Raw genomic sequence first — 15,775 nt, 5'->3', positions numbered from 1 at the left:
TCATAGCACTGACAGGTGCTATATTTAAAAAAAAAAAAAAAAAGACAAACAAAAACCTGACTTGCACCTAGCATTGCTCTACTCATCCTTCCAACTCTAGGGATTTTTTTTTTATATTTTTAAAAGGAATTTCAGACAGAAATTTGACTTTATTGATCTCATAAGTGGGAGCTGAACAATGAGAACGCATGGTCACAGGGAGGGGAACGACACACACTGGGGTCTGTCAGGGGGTTGAGTGAGGGAGAGCATTAGGAAAAGTAGCTAATGCATGCAGGGCTTAATACCTAGGTGATGGTTTATAGGCGCAGCAAACCACCATGGCACACGTTTACCTATGTAACAAACCTGCACATCCTGCACATGTATCCCGAAACTTAACATTAAATTAAATTAAATTAAATTAAATTGGAAATTTGACTTTATTGGCCAATTCCTGGTGGGTAGCAGCATTCATATTCCTGTTTATTGCCTTCATATGACTGATTCTTTCATTGTCCAGTAAATGCCTTAATGAAGACCAATAGCCACCACTCAGAAGGCAAGTTGTTTTGATCTTCATTTATTTCTGCTTTGCTATAAATGCTTCAGTTTGTTCTGCTGTCCCTTGAAGGATGTCACATGTAGTAATGACAGAGTGGGGCCACCTATTTTATGCCACACGGGAATGTTTGGTTTCACAGGGTGTGCTAGGTGCAAGAGTAATTCAGGACAGTGACTCCGAATACCCAGCCTCACCTTGGATACCACAGAGAGTTCATAAGTCTCCTCCACAACCCTAAGAAATGTAATGGGGGACTGGCACAGTGGCTCATGCCTGTAATCCCAGCATTTTGGAAGGCTGAGGTGGGAAGATTGCTTGAGCCCAGGAGTTCAAGATCAGCCTGAGCATCACAGCAAGTCCTTATCTCTTAAAAAAAAAACAAAAATTAAAAACTAGCTTAGCATGGTGGCATGTGTCTGTAGTCCCAGCTTCTCAGGAGGCTGAGGCAGGGAAATCTCTTGAGACCAGAAGTTGGAGGCTGCAGTGAGCTAGGATCAGTCTACTACACTCCTGCCTGGGTGCCAGAGCAAGTTCTCACTTGTAAAAAAAATTTTATTTATTTATTTATTTTGAAATAGAGTCTCTCACTCTGTCACCCAGACTGGAGTGTAGTGGCACGACCACGGCTCACTGCAACCTCCACCTCCCGGGTTCAAGCGATTCTCCTGTCTCAGCCTCCCAAGTAGTTGGGATTACAGGTGCCCACAAACACACGCTATAATTTTTCTATTTTTAGCAGAGATGAGGCTTCACCACATTCACCAGGCTGGTCTCAAACTCCTGACTTCAAATGATCCACCTGCTTTGGCCTCCCAAAGTGCTGGGATTACCGGCATGAGCCACTGTGCGTGGCCAAAAATTTAAATTTAAATTTTCAAAAAAATCTTCTGTCTTCATATCAACTCTGTTCAACCTCCAAAAGGGGGAGTGAGCCAGGCTAAGCCCACCGCTTCCACTCCCCAAGACAGAGAAAGTAGGATGGGGCTTGCAGTGAAAAACAGACAAACAAAACATCACTGCTTCTTTTTCTACATCCATGTACAGTTCTAACAGGGCCAATCATGCTCGCTAACCTTAATTAACCAGTCAGCCACCTCAGATCTGGAACGAAAGGCAAGAGGCATGCAGAGTGTACCCCTATTAATATTATTATGGTTATAATTATATCTTATGGCAGTTTCCCTACCCTCTACTGCTCAATACTGGTTAATTTCTCCATCATAAAAACAGGGTTCTTTTATGGGATGAAGTGTTTTGTGATTAGTTTGGTTTGAGTTTTACCAGCCTAGACCTAATTCAGGGTAGCAAGCCTCCACGTGGGGCCTGAAATCCGTTATATGCTTAAGTGTGTGGGCAGGCAGGCAGTCTGAAAGGAAATGGCCACTCCCTGCAGTGTGTCCAATAGGAAACCACATCCTCCTTCAGCCTTAGAAGGGGATTTTCTTTTTTTAATTTAATTTAATTTTTTTTTTTAAGAGACAGGGTGTCGCTCTGTCTCCGAGGCTGGAGTACAGTGGCACTATCATGGCTCACTGCAGCCTCAAACTCCTGGGCTCAAGTGATTCTCCTGCCTCAGCCTCCCAAGTAGCTGGGACTCCAGGCATGCACCACCATTGTCATATAATTTTTTAATTTTTTGGTAGAGATGGTGTCTCTCTATGTTGCCCAGGCTGGTCTTGAACTCTTGGGCTCAAGTGATCCTCTGGCCTCAGCCTGTAATCTCAAAGTGCTGGGATTACAGGCATGAGCCACTGCACCTGGCTATGGGAGGGGATTTTTTTTTTTTTTTTTTATTAAATGGAGTCTCACTCTGTTGCCAGGCTGTAGTGCAGTGACATGATCTCCACTCACTGCAACCTCCACCTCCCGGGTTTAAGTGATTCTCCTGCCTCAGCCTCCCGAGGAGCTGGGACTACAGGTGCATGCCACCACGCCCAGTTAATTTGTGTATTTTCAGTAGAGACAGGGTTTCACCATGTTGGCCAGGATGGTCTCCATCTCTTGACCTCATGCTCCGCCAGCCTCGGCCTCCCAAAGTGCTGGAATTACAGGCGCCCAGCCGGGAGGGGATTTTTTTAAACCAGAGCTTCCAAATTGGAGATGATGCTAGGCTCCTCACGCCTATTAATGACCAACAAGAGATCAAATCTAAACTTAACCTACTTCTGCCAAGAATATTCCCCAAGTTATTGCCTCTTCACAATCCATCTCTTGGTAAAACTCATGGTTCTTAAAGTCATCATCCCACACGTAAGTGCCTACAGGAAAATAACCAATTTTGTCAAGGGGGAAGATCAAGCAGGTGCAGTGGCTCACGGCTGTAATCCCAGCACTTTTGGAAGCCAAGGCAGGAAGATCACTTAAGCCCAGGACTTAGAGACCAGCCTGGGCAACATAGCGAGACCTTGTCTCTACAAAAATAATCAGCTGGGCATAGTGGTGCATGCCTGAAGTCCCAGATACTCAGGAGGACGCCCAGGCCTGAGCATCTATGGCTGTGAGTTTTCACCCCAGTGCTGATTTGCTTGCGATGTCGGGCAAATAATCTCTTGGGATGAAGGGTTTAATGGTCATGCTGCCTTACAAGGGAGAAACTGCAAGGCAACCACTCAACAGTAAGGACCAGTGGAAAATACTCTACGGAAATCCAGAAGCCTGAGGACATAAGCCCTCGGGCTCCTTTTTCAGTTTCTATTTGAGGTTGAGGAGGGATGGCCTCCCTCAGTAGAAAGTAAAGGTAGTGGTTGGGTGCAATGGCTGTAATCCTAGCATTTTGGGAGGCTGAGGCGGGCAGATCACTTGAGGCCAGGAGTTCGAGACCAGTCTGGCCAACATAGCGAAACGCCATCTCTACTAAAAATACAAAAAAAAATAGCCGGGTGTGGTAGCAGGTGCCTGTATTCCCAACTACTCGGGAGGCTGAGGCAGGAGAATCACTTGAACTCAGGAGGTGGAGGTTGCAGTGAGCCGAGATTGCACCACTGCACTCCAGCCTGGGCGACACAGGGAGACTCCCTATCAAAAAAAAAAAAGAAAGTAAAGGTAGCAACACAGCTCTTCGGTCAAAGCTGCAGTCCAGCGATGAGTTAATTACTCAACTTAGCTTCTCTAAGCCTCTTTGTCCTCATATGTAAAATAGGGATGATAAATAATAATACTTACATCATAGGATTGTTGGGAAGATTAAGTGAGAGCACTTATGACAGCACATGGTAAACGCTCAGAATTCAGGGTGGCCACTAATTCTAGAAACATCAGGGGATGCAGAAATGCTGCAATGATATTAATTTCCTGACATGATAAAATCACTTCTGTGTTTCCAGACTTGCTGGTCACCCTGCACATCAGCTGACAATTATTATTCGACAAATTACACTCTGCTAGCTGTTGAAAGACATCTCTGCCCAAAACTATTGTATCTCCCCTGGTGCCCAGAATTCCCACAGGATTCACTTGCTTGGTATAAGTTTGAAAGCATTAAAGGCTTCTTTTACGTGCAAAGCTCAACAAAGAAGGATAACATTAAGCCATTAAGAGTCATCAATACCTTAGCTCAAAAGAATGTATCAGCTCAGACTTAGCATGGAGCAGGACTCTGAACAGCTCAGGTTTATTCTGAGGGGGAAGGATCAGTTGACGAGGGCCCAGGGTACGAGTCCTATTTGCATCAGGGTTCCGCAGCTGAATGAGGAAACTGTACCAGGGGCCTAATACCATTGCGACAAATACCAAAATTTGTCACTATGTGGGGGCCAGAAACTGGAAGATGGAAGTAAATCTAACTTCATCTTCTTGAGTTATCGCCTCTTCACAGTCCGTCTCTTGGCAAAACTCATGGTTCTTTTTTTTCCTTTTCTTTTTTTTTTTTTTTTTTTTTTTTTTTTTGAGACAGAGTCTCACTCTGTCGCCAGGCTGGAGTGCATGGAGTGCAGTGGCACGATCTCTCGGCTCACTGCAACCTCCACCTCCCCGGTTCAAGCGATTCTTCTGCCTCAGCCTCCCGAGTAGCTGGGACTACAGGCGCGCACCACCACGCCCAGCTAATTTTTGTATTTTTAGTAGAGACGGGGTTTCACCATGTTTACCAGGATGGTCTGTATCTCTTGACCTCATGATCTGCCTACCTCAGTCTCCCAAAGTGCTGGGATTACAGGCGTGAGCCACCACGCCCAGCCCAAAACTCATGGTTCTTAAGGTCTCCATTCCACAACATAAGTGCCTACTCTACCCTGTCCACCTGCAGGAAAATAACCAATTTGGTAAAAAAGGGAAGATCAGCCAGGCACAGTGGCTCACGCCTATAATCCCAGCACTTTGGGAGGCCGAGGAGGGAAGATCACTTAAGCCCAGGAGTTTGAGACTAGCCTGGGCAACACAGCAAGACCTTGTCTCTATAAAAAGAACTTAAAAATTAGCCAGGCGTAGTGTGCGCATCTGTGGTTCCAGCTACTCAGGAGGCTGAGGGGAGAGGATTGCTTGAGCCTGGAAGGTCAAGGCTGCAGTGAGCCGTGATCACACCACTGCACTCCAGACTGTGAAAAAAAAAAGGAAGAAAAAGAAGAAGAAAGAAGAAAGAAAGAAAGAAAGAAAGAAAGAAAGAAAGAAAGAAAGAAAGAAAGAAAGAAAGAAGAAAGAAAGAGAAAGAGAAAGAGAAAGAAAGAAAGAGAAATGAAAGAAAGAAAGAAAGAAGGAAAGAGAAAGAAAGAAAGAAAAGAAAAGAAAGAAAGAAAGAAAGAAAGAAAGAAAGAAAGAAAGAAAGAAAGAAAGAAAGAAAGAAAGAGAAGGAAGGAAGGAAGGAAGGAAGGAAGGAAGGAAGGAAGGAAGGAAAGAAGGAAGGAAGGAAGGGGAAGATCATAGTTCATCCCCCTCTTAGCACGGCAGTCCACTTTAACAGTGACATCAGAAGCCTTGGTGAGATTTCTGCATTGTGGCAAAGTTGCATTATCACTGGGAACCCATCTCAGATACAGAGAAGGATAACCCTCCCCATCCTTTGCATAGACTGTTGGGTATTCTGTTTTGTTTAATTACCTAAGACTTCTTTAAAGGGTCCTCTAGATGTTCAGCCAGGCCACGCCTATGCAAGAGCAATAGACAGGGTGGGATCCAACGTGAAGCTGGAGCCATGGTAATTACAGGGCAAAAAGGTTGGTCTGACGGGGTACATGGGGTTTCTGTATTAGACATTTCATATTTCATGTGGACAAGTTTGATCCTTTAAGCTCTGAAAACACCCAGAGGGCAAACTGTCAGCACCATGCACAAGAATTTTGCCCTGAACAAAATGACCTTTGAGTTCTTAACTGGTTTCATATTTTCCAGGTCTCTGCATACATATTCCTCTTTGGTCACTCCCTAACATCTTAAATGCATTTATTTGCTGGTAGGGTTTGGCCTCCCTGGCCAACAGCCACTGATTAACATCTAGTCTGCAAACCATGTAGAAATGTAATCCTTAACAAAATGAGGGAAGTTCCCAGCAAGCCAACACATTGTATTGATTTGCAAACTTCAGCCCAACTTGAGCATCCCTTCTTACTAAATTGCAGCTGTCTGTCTTCAGTGAAAATTCATGTTTGCCATTGAGACTCTAGGATCAAGCTGGAACTCTTACTGGTCACACCTTCAACAGGCATTAAGTTCCATCGTGCAAAGCACAATTCAAAGACTTTTAATGGGGCATCCATTGACAAAAATGGGACTTTTTCTTTTTTCTTTTCTTTTTTTGAGACAGAGTCTTGCTCTGTCACCCAGGCTAGAGTGCAGGGGCAAGATCTCGGCTCAGTGCAGCCTCTGCCTCCTGGGTTCCAGTGACTCTCCTGCCTCAGCCTCCTGGGTAGCTGGGATTACAGGCATGTACCAGGACACTCGGCTAATTTTTGTATTTTTAGTAGAGACAGGGTTTCACTATGTTGGCCGGGCTGGTCTCGAACTCCTGACCTCAGGTGATCTGCTCACCTTGGCCTCCCAAAGTGCTGGAACTACAGGCGTGAGCCACCACGCCCAGCCCAAAAAAAAATGAGACTTTTTAAAATGACAAATCAAGGTGACAACTTTTATTTGGTATATTTCTATCTAGATATCAAACATCTATTTCTCAGTCCTAAGCCAATACAGCATTTCCCTCAAATTTAAGACTTTCACTGTGGGCTTTTCTTTTCTATTTTTTATTGTTAGTGCTGAGAGCAGATATACCAACAGTCTCACAATCTAGGACAGGCCCTTGGGGACAAGGCTTTCTGTGTCCTTGGGTAACTCCGACACATCCCAGAGCTTCAGTTTCCGGGGGCGTGACAGAGAGGCCAGCAGTCTACCTTAGAGGACCGTGCTGGTGGAAAAAGTGGATTGATAGATGCCTCTTTTTCTCCTCCTCTCCTTTCACCTTTGGCCAGCCAGCTGGCTCCGAGGGCAGACATTCTGCCAGCACACTTCTATCTGGGGTAATGGAAAGCAGAGACACCTAATCCCCAAACTTCATCTTAGACACAACTGTAGTTTAAAACCTCTGCCTTCATCGGAGCTGCTGGTGATCTGTCCACGCAGCGGGCAGCAATGCCGCTGCCTCTCCTTCCCCTCCTTCGTGGATGTGTGATGTAATGGAGGAGTGAGCTGACTCTGGACTCTATAAGGAAACTGCAACAGGGCCGGTGTCACGAACAGCCTGGACAGCCAGCCTCGGATGGAACTGACGGTGTGGGGTGCTGGCCAGAGCAGCAGCAAAGTGAATTAAGCTCGAAGTTCCATCCCTTCATGCCACCCACAATCACATTTCGAGAGCCCAAGTGGCAGCTCCAAGCCCCCTGATCCAATTAAGAGGCACAGCCCTCCTGTCTTCTGTTAGAAGAAAGGGATTGAGTGTCCCCACTTCCTCAACCAGTGAGCCAGAGCCACATTCATGACTTAATTGTTCTCAGGCACATCTTGTCACCCCAAGGAGATTGTAAACCTCTTAAGGGAAGGGTTGACTTCACACATAGCTGGATTAGTTGCTCGCTGACTTGGTATAATTTATCGGGAGCTGAGAGAAAGCTGTTTCCTGCTACTCACCCACCATAGTCTCTGAAGTTTCATTTTTTTTTTTTTTTTTTTTTTTTTTTTTTTTTGAGACGGAGTCTCGCTCTGTCGCCCAGGCTGGAGTGCAGTGGCGCGATCTTGGCTCACTGCAAGCTCCACCTCCTGGGTTCATGCCATTCTCCTGCCTCAGCCTCTCGAGTAGCTGGGACTTCAGGGGCCCGCCACTATGCCCAGATAATTTTTTGTATTTTTAGTAGAGACGGGGTTTCACCAGGTTAGCCAGGATGGTCTCGATCTCCTGACCTCATGATCCTCCTGCCTCAGCCTCCCAAAGTGCTGGGATTACAGGTGTGAGCCACCGCGCCCGGCCTGAAGTTTCACTCTTAAAAGAGCCTTTCATTGGGTAGAAATGCTGTCATGAAAATGCCTTCGTTTATAATTTTATAATTAAAAGGGGCAGAATAGCAGAAGTCCCTGTCATTTTACTACACTCCACCATTACAGAGAGTCCCCATGTAGCAAGAAGCGATATAGAAAGAGGGCTTTCCTCCCTGCCCCGCTGCAAGATCTTGCATGAAGCCCTCTCCCCAATGTGTCTCAGGACATTCATCACACAATGACAAAGATCACACTCTCACCTCACCTTGGGGTCCACCGGACCAGAGTCATCCTGACTCTGAGATTAGAAGACGTGTATAAAACTGGCCTGGGCTTAGGTAAAGGAATAAAGGAATTTCTTCAGTTTCTTTTTTTTTTTTTTCGAGACGGAGTCTCGCTCTGTCGCCCAGGCTGGAGTGCAGTGGCACGATGTCAGCTCACTGCAAGCTCCGCCTCCCAGGTTCACGCCATTCTCCTGCCTCAGCCTCCCGAGTAGCTGGGACTACAGGCACCCGCCACCACGCCCGGCTAAATTTTTTTTTGCATTTTTATTACAGACTGGGTTTCACCGTGTTAGCCAGGATGGTCTCGATCTCCTGACCTCGTGATCCGCCCACCTCAGCCTCCCAAAGTGCTGGGATTACAGGCGTGAGCCACCGCGCCTGGCTGAATTTCTTCAGTTTCTTATGTCTTAAACCAATACTCTGGTATCAGGTACACCCACAGTCAGTGAGGCCAAGTTCAGTTGATGAATGCTCTCAGCAAATAAAGCCAAGGTTGAGGGCCCCATCTCCAGCTGGGGCTCACTAGTGAACTCTGCAGAGGAGAAAAACTCCCCAACTTCACCTATCTCATCTGACCCCAGGAGCCCTTCCCCTGCTGTAACCTCTAAGCTGTATCTTTCTCCAGAGCGAAGGACAGCCAGCTCCTCTTTTTTGACAAAAGATGAGCAGATGTGATGACAGAAGCAAGAGGTTGGCGTGATGGCAGGAAAGGGCCATGCACTGAGGAATGCAGGCCGACTCCAGGCGAGAGAAGGCGAGGAAGCAGATTCTCCCCCTGGAGCCTCCTAAAGGAACCAGCCCTGCCAACACCACGACTTTAGCCCAGTGACACTGATTGTGGGCTTCTGACCTCCAGAGCTGCAAGGGAATATGTGGGTGCTGTTGGAGGCAACCAAGTTCAAATAACCATTTGTGAATGACAAGTGTTATTTACATGTTAGCATGTTATTTAAATGTTATTTACAAATAATATTTGTTATTTGGAAATAACAAATAACCATTTGTTACAGCAGCTACAGGCAACTAACACAGATGCTGACTGCATCGAGGCCTGGGACTGGACATTCCAGAAGAGTGTGCCTAGAAGTTGAAGATCTCAATGTTCTGTGGGTCTGTCCCCAGGCCTCTGAGGGTCTTCAGACATCCTGTCTGCCTCGCAGCTTCCCAGGACCTGCTATCTAACAAGAATCGGGGGAGACTGGAAGCCACTCTTTCTGATGGGTGATTTCAGTTTCTCCTCCGAGAAAGGGACCTATTTGTGTTCAAAGCAGCGTAACACTGGCATTCATGTATTCAACCAAACCTATTGAGTGGGTCTTGCCTGCCAGCCACTGTGCTCCTAGCAGGATTCTGGGAGGAGCAAAAGGGACCTGGCGCCCCTCTTTATGTTGGGCTCCTGTTGGGGGCAAACTATTTACCCTTTCTATCCCATGATTTTCCTATGCATAAAATAAGGGGAGTAATCTTCCCACATTCCAGAGCTTTTCTGAGTCAAGTAAGAAAATCTCTCCAAAGAGTTCAGCACTGAGCAGGTGCTCAATGGAAACGCCCGCTGTCATTTGCTGGGGGTTTGATGTGTTACAAGCTTGGTTTGTCAGCCTCTGTGCACTGTGTGAGGCCAGCCTCCCAGCCCATTTTCTCAGGTGGATTCCTCTCATCGTCCAGGCTGAGTGAGTCCCAACGGTTGCACTGAACAAATCCATTCCCTTGTCTTTCTAGGATGGCCCCATGGGGTCTAGACAGTGGTCAGGAGTCTGGAGGTCTGGTTTTCAGAAGAGTGAGTCCAATCTGGGAAATGGAGAATTTGCCACCGGAGGTCCATCTTGCGTCAAGGCACTTCAGGTCACTCTGGCACAAGGGAGCCCGAAGATGTTCAAAGTGAAGAACAGGGTGGTTTCACACACTTGGGTCTCGAATTTATCAAAGATGGGCCAGCTTGTGTGCCTGGCCTGGGAACAGTCTACCTGGAGTGGAGGAAAGTCATAGAGCTCCTGGCTCAGGATCATCAGGTTGGTGATGGCGGGAAAGCCAGGCAGCGTCTGCTCAGTGTTGGCTGTGACTGTGGGTGGAGGCTGTCTCGGAAGCTGCGGATGGTTGTGGGGCGGTGTGGGCCACTTGTTGTCACTGCTCAAGCAGTCCCTGTGCTATCCTTGGCATGGTTGTAGCCTAGTAGACCCAATAAAGAGGAACAGAGACTCCTCAACAGTAAGAAGAGAGAGGGTGGCCACAGTTTACAAGGTGGCTTTTACTTAACGACTCCTTCTAGTTCATGAGATGAACTTTTAATGACCCTCAAAAAAAACAAATGCTATACGTAAGCTTTCCCCAACCCCGCCCCTAGAGGCCATCAGGTTCAAGACAGCATTCAGGATAAACCCTTCCTAAGACTGCACTGCACGTGGCCAATTCAACAGCAAGGAGGCAAACTCTGCAGCTTCTGCTTCTTTCATTTATTTATTTATTTAGAGACAGACTTTGGCTCTGTGGCCCAGGTTGGAGTGCAGTGGTGCGATTTCTGCTCACTCCAATCTCCGCCTCCTGAGTTCAAGCGATTCTTGTGCCTCAGCCTCCCGAGTAGCTGGGATGGCAGGCGTGCACCACCATGCCCGGCTAATTTTCATATTTTTAGTAGAGACAGGGTTTCACTATGTTAGCCAGGCTGGTCTTGAACTCCTGGTCTCAGGGGATCCTCCCACCTTGGCCTCTCAAAGTGCTGGGATTACAGGTGAGAGCCACCAGTCTCGACCCTTCTGCTTCTTTTAAAAAACAGTTTGGTACTTTACAAGTTTGGTCAATAAATTATTAACTAATTTTATAATGTTGTTAAAAAAGGAAAGAAAACAAAACTTTAATTTTTTGGAAGTTTCTTATGCCCACAGGCAGCCCACACCCAATCCCCTCAAAACAAAAAAACAAAACCAGATTGGCTGGTTTCCTTGCAGAGCACGCAGTAGTCTGGGCATTGTGCAGCCTGCATCTCTGCAGCAGGGTCCTCTTCAGACCTGTTCTCTGAATGAGGACCTGGTCCTGGGAACCTCAATTCCCCACACAACATCCCTGAGTTACACAATCCCAAGCCCAAGCACAAAGGCTCCTCCAGGTGTTTACACATCTTTCAGACTCTTGCTGGGGACCCAGCCCTGCCACCAAAGGCAGGGATGAGATGAGTGCTTTATACGGCATGGCTTTTGTTTAGCTTGAGACCTGTGGGGGTAGGGAAGGGCAAGGGGAGAGGGCCCACTCTCTAAATCCCTGCTCCAATGTGCAGCCTGCCGAACTGCACACAGACATGACAGGGGATTGTAAAAATGCACCACAGACAATGTAGCTAATGGACCAGGGTCCCCTGCAACGGAGCTCAAAGGCGTGTCAGGAAGTGACTCGGGGACACCAGGATCCGAACAGAGCATCCTAAAAGGAACCACTTTTCTGAGCACTGATCCACTTCCTCCGTTGATCCCCTTCTCCAGAGAGAAAGAGAGACAGGCAGCACAAGGAAGAAAAAAAAAAAGACTGGACTCTGGCTATAGCCCTAGAATAGCCTGTAAGCAATTCAGGCAGAATTTCTTTACACAATGGATGAGAGAAATATGAACCAGGCTGCCAAAATCAGCAGGACAAGCAAGTCCTGTGTATTCAGCTCGAGAGGAGCCTGGACACATTTCAGAAAGAGCAGACTCCTAAGACTGAGGCGCAGACTCCTATCCTGGGTTGACAGTCATAAAATACAAGTTAATTTGCAGTTCATAAGATAGCACTGAGGGCAGATAGAAGTGAAATTCCCCCAACCCATCTGGAATCTTTTCTTTTCTTTTATTTATTTATTTATTCTTAGACTGGGTCTCACTCTGTCTCCCAGGCTGAAGTGCAGTGGCGGGATCTTGCTCACTGCAACCTCCACCTCCTGATTTCAAGTGATTCTCCTGCCTCAGCCTCCTGAGTAGCTGGAATTACAGGCATGCACCACCATACCTGGCTAATTTTTGTATCTTTAGTAGAGACAGCGTTTCACCATGTTGGCAAGGCTTGTCTCGAACCCCTGACCTCAGGTGATCCACCCGTCTCAGCCTCCCAAAATGTTAGAATTACAGGCATCAGCCACCGTGCCTGGCCTCCATCTGGAATCTTTAATGGGCCACTCTCCCTTCAGGCTTTTCAAATACCCCGGTCAAAGTTATGGGCCAGGCATGGTGGCTCATGCCTGTAATCCCAAGCACTTTGGGAGGTCAAGATGAGTGGATCACTTGAGGCCAGGAGTTTGAGACCAGCCTGGCCAATATGGTGAAACTCCATCTCTACTAAAGATACAAAAATTAGCCGGGCATGGTGCTGGGCGCCTGTAATCCCAGCTATTCCGGAGACTGAGGCACGAGAATTGCTTGAACCCAGGAGGCGGAAGTTGCAGTGAGCCGAGATTGTGCCACTGCACTCCAGCCTGGGCAACACAGTGAGACTCCATCTCAAAAAAATAAATAAATAAAAACATGGCTGGGGGTGCGAAGAATCTTTTCCTCAGAAAAGTTGTCCTTAAAAAAAGAAAAAAATCTCCAATAGGCCTTAGAGAGTATCTCATCTAATTACAAAGATAAGAAGCGCGCTCCCAGAGAAATCAGAGAGCCTCACATCATCCTCTTAACTGGCAGCACAGCCAAGAATGAAGCCCTAGTTTCCGCACTCCTAGGACAACGGTCACAACACCTTCAAATGATCAGTGAATGTCTCAGAATTCCAGGGTTTTCCCCTTCCTGGGTTCTTTGCAAAGCATATGGACAAGTCAAACCTGATGATGTCAAATCTGCTTGAGCTAGAGTGTACGAAGAAAAACGAAGATGTTTTCCAGAAGTTTGCTTCATTTTGAAGGCCAAAAGGTGTTGGTGTGTCGCTCTGCTGATTTAGATAATGGCTAGCATTTTTGTTCTATGGGTAAGATTATATGCCATTGTTCAGACGTTTTCTTTTGGTCTTTTAATCTCTCCTTAGCTTGGAAGTTGCAGAGGGCTCACCAATGTCCTCTGTCCAGGCAGATCACAAAAATGGCTCTAGGGGTGGATTTGGGGTTGATTTGTGGACAGGGGAATGGAACAAGAGAAAATAGAGTAATAATATCTCTACATCTCCAAAATGTAAATAGGACAATTTACCGAGGAGGAAAACATCCAAGGCAGGCAATGGATTGCACTGGACTTTGTGGGCTTGAATTTGGGGAACAGGTGTTTCACTAAACTCGAGTCACGTATGCAATATCTGGAAAGAATCTGCACCCTTCACACACTTTTAAACTTATGAAATACCAAAATGAAGTCTTGTGATGAGGAGTACGCTTTAAAAACAACTTTAAGACCTTAGAAAGCTTTAGAAAGCAAAGGCCAGGTGCGGTGGTTCACGCCTATAATCCCAGCACTTTGGGAGGCCAAGATGGGTGGATCACCTGAGGTCAGGAGTTCAAGACCAGCCTGGTCAACATTAAGAAACCCCATCTTTACTAAAAATACAAAAATTAGCTGGGCACGGTGGCGCATGCCTGTTATCCCAGCTACTCAGGAGGCTGAGGCAAGAGAATCACTTGAACCTGGGAGGCGGAGGTTGCAGTGAGCCGAGATTGCACCATTGCGCTCCAGCCTGGGCAACAGAGCGAGACTCCATCTCAAAAAAAGAAAAGAAAAGAAAAGAAAGGTTTAGAAAGCAGACGCTGATCTCAGAAAGCAAGCTCTGGGTAACCCTAGTTCCATCACAACCTGTCTGCTTAGGGACTAACCCAGAGGCCCAGTGAGAAGGTCACCACAGTTCACACAGTTCATTTTAAAGCGGAACAACAATGTAAATGTCACAAAGTAAGAATGACATCACTGGAATCTTGATTTCTCTATTTCCTGATCTGTCTTTTAAAAAATTTAAAAAAAAAAAAGGTCAACTTAGACACTTGGGTATTTGTTGAATAAATGAAAAAAGTGCTTAACTCCAAAAGCACTACAGAGGAGTTTACAAATAGCAAAACTGTTCAATTCATATGTAAGTTTTTCTATTATGTTGGCTTTTCTTTTTTTTTTTTTTTTTTTTTTTTTTTTTTTTTTTTTTGGAGACGGAGTCTCGCTCTGTCGCCCAGGCTGGAGTGCAGTGGCGCTATCTCGGCTCACTGCAAGCTCTGCCTCCTGGGTTCACGCCATTCTCCTGCCTCAGCCTCTCCGAGTAGCTGGGACTACAGGCGCCCGCCACCACGCCCGGCTAATTTTTTTGTATTTTTAGTAGAGACGGGGTTTCACCGTGGTCTCGATCTCCTGACCTCGTGATCAGCCCGCCTCGGCCTCCCAAAGTGCTGGGATTACAAGCGTGAGCCACCGCGCCCGGCCTTATGTTGGCTTTTCAAATGTTTTAAAGAAATAACCCAAATCATCAGATATTTTCCAAAAAAAAACCCGTATTCTCCTATAGATGTGCAAATACAACAACTTCAAAAGTGAGGTGAAACAGATTGGAAATCAGAAATACAATTTACTCAAAAACTTTTTAGCAATATTTTAGATCTGCAATCTTGTTCTACTTTTCTAGATTAAACCCTCTTTAGTATTGCTCCTCTACTGTGTCTTATATTTTTGAAAAAAGAAAAAAGAACCAAACCATTCTGGCCATTAAAATATATGGTAATATTCCAAAGAAGAAACTGGATCGGCCAGGCACGGTGGCTCACGCCCCTAATCCCAGCCCTTTGGGAGGCTGAGGTGGGTGGATCATTTGAGGTCAGGAAGTCGAGACCAGCCTGGCCAACATGGTGAAACCCTATGTTTACTAAAAATACAAAAATTAGCTGGGCGTGGTGGTGGGCGCCTGTAGTCCCAGCTACTTGGGAGGCTGAGGCAGGAGAATCACTTGAACCCAGGAGGCAGAGGTTGCGGGGAGCCGAGATTGTGCCACTGCACTCCAGCCTGGGTGACAGAACCAGACTCTGTCTCAAAAAAGAAAAAAAGAAAAAGGATCTGGATCACTGTTATTATATATATATATTTATATTTTACAGCTGTTGCATCATCTGCTAGAAACATCTTGGAAGGTTCAATCAATGCCCACAACAATGAGATGACATTTCTTTGAAGAAGGAATGGGATGAAATGTACCTAAAACAAAACGTAGTTGGATACTGAGTTTGGGATTTTTCCACGTGTCCCCCGCCCCTTGTCCAGCCCTAAGAATGTCAAGAATTTGAACTCCCTGTTCTTAAGGTGAAAGGGCATTAACTCAAATCTGTTCATGAAGCAAAGCGGTGGCAAACTTTAAGACATTGGAACTATATGACAAAACCTCCCAAGTTTACCACGGCCAGCAGTGATTCTTTCTTTGGGTGTTTCAAAAGTAATTGGAAACAACATTCGAGTTGTACATCATTAATTAGGGGCCAGAGAGAGCTCCATCTGCATCTCAGTCATGCTCTACACCTTTATTTCAACATTTAGCTTTAGGTTTAAAATATTTGCTAAGATAGCGCAGAGGCAATTAACAGAGACTTCTTTTAAATGTGTGCTATAGTTACACACTCCGTCCACAGGAAAAGAAAACTATACAG

The sequence above is a fragment of the Symphalangus syndactylus genome, chromosome 10, assembly GCF_028878055.3.
Source record: "Symphalangus syndactylus isolate Jambi chromosome 10, NHGRI_mSymSyn1-v2.1_pri, whole genome shotgun sequence".
Taxonomy (NCBI): domain Eukaryota; kingdom Metazoa; phylum Chordata; class Mammalia; order Primates; family Hylobatidae; genus Symphalangus; species Symphalangus syndactylus.
The sequence above is the reverse complement of the archived record's forward strand: the minus strand, read 5'-3'. Positions refer to the sequence as shown.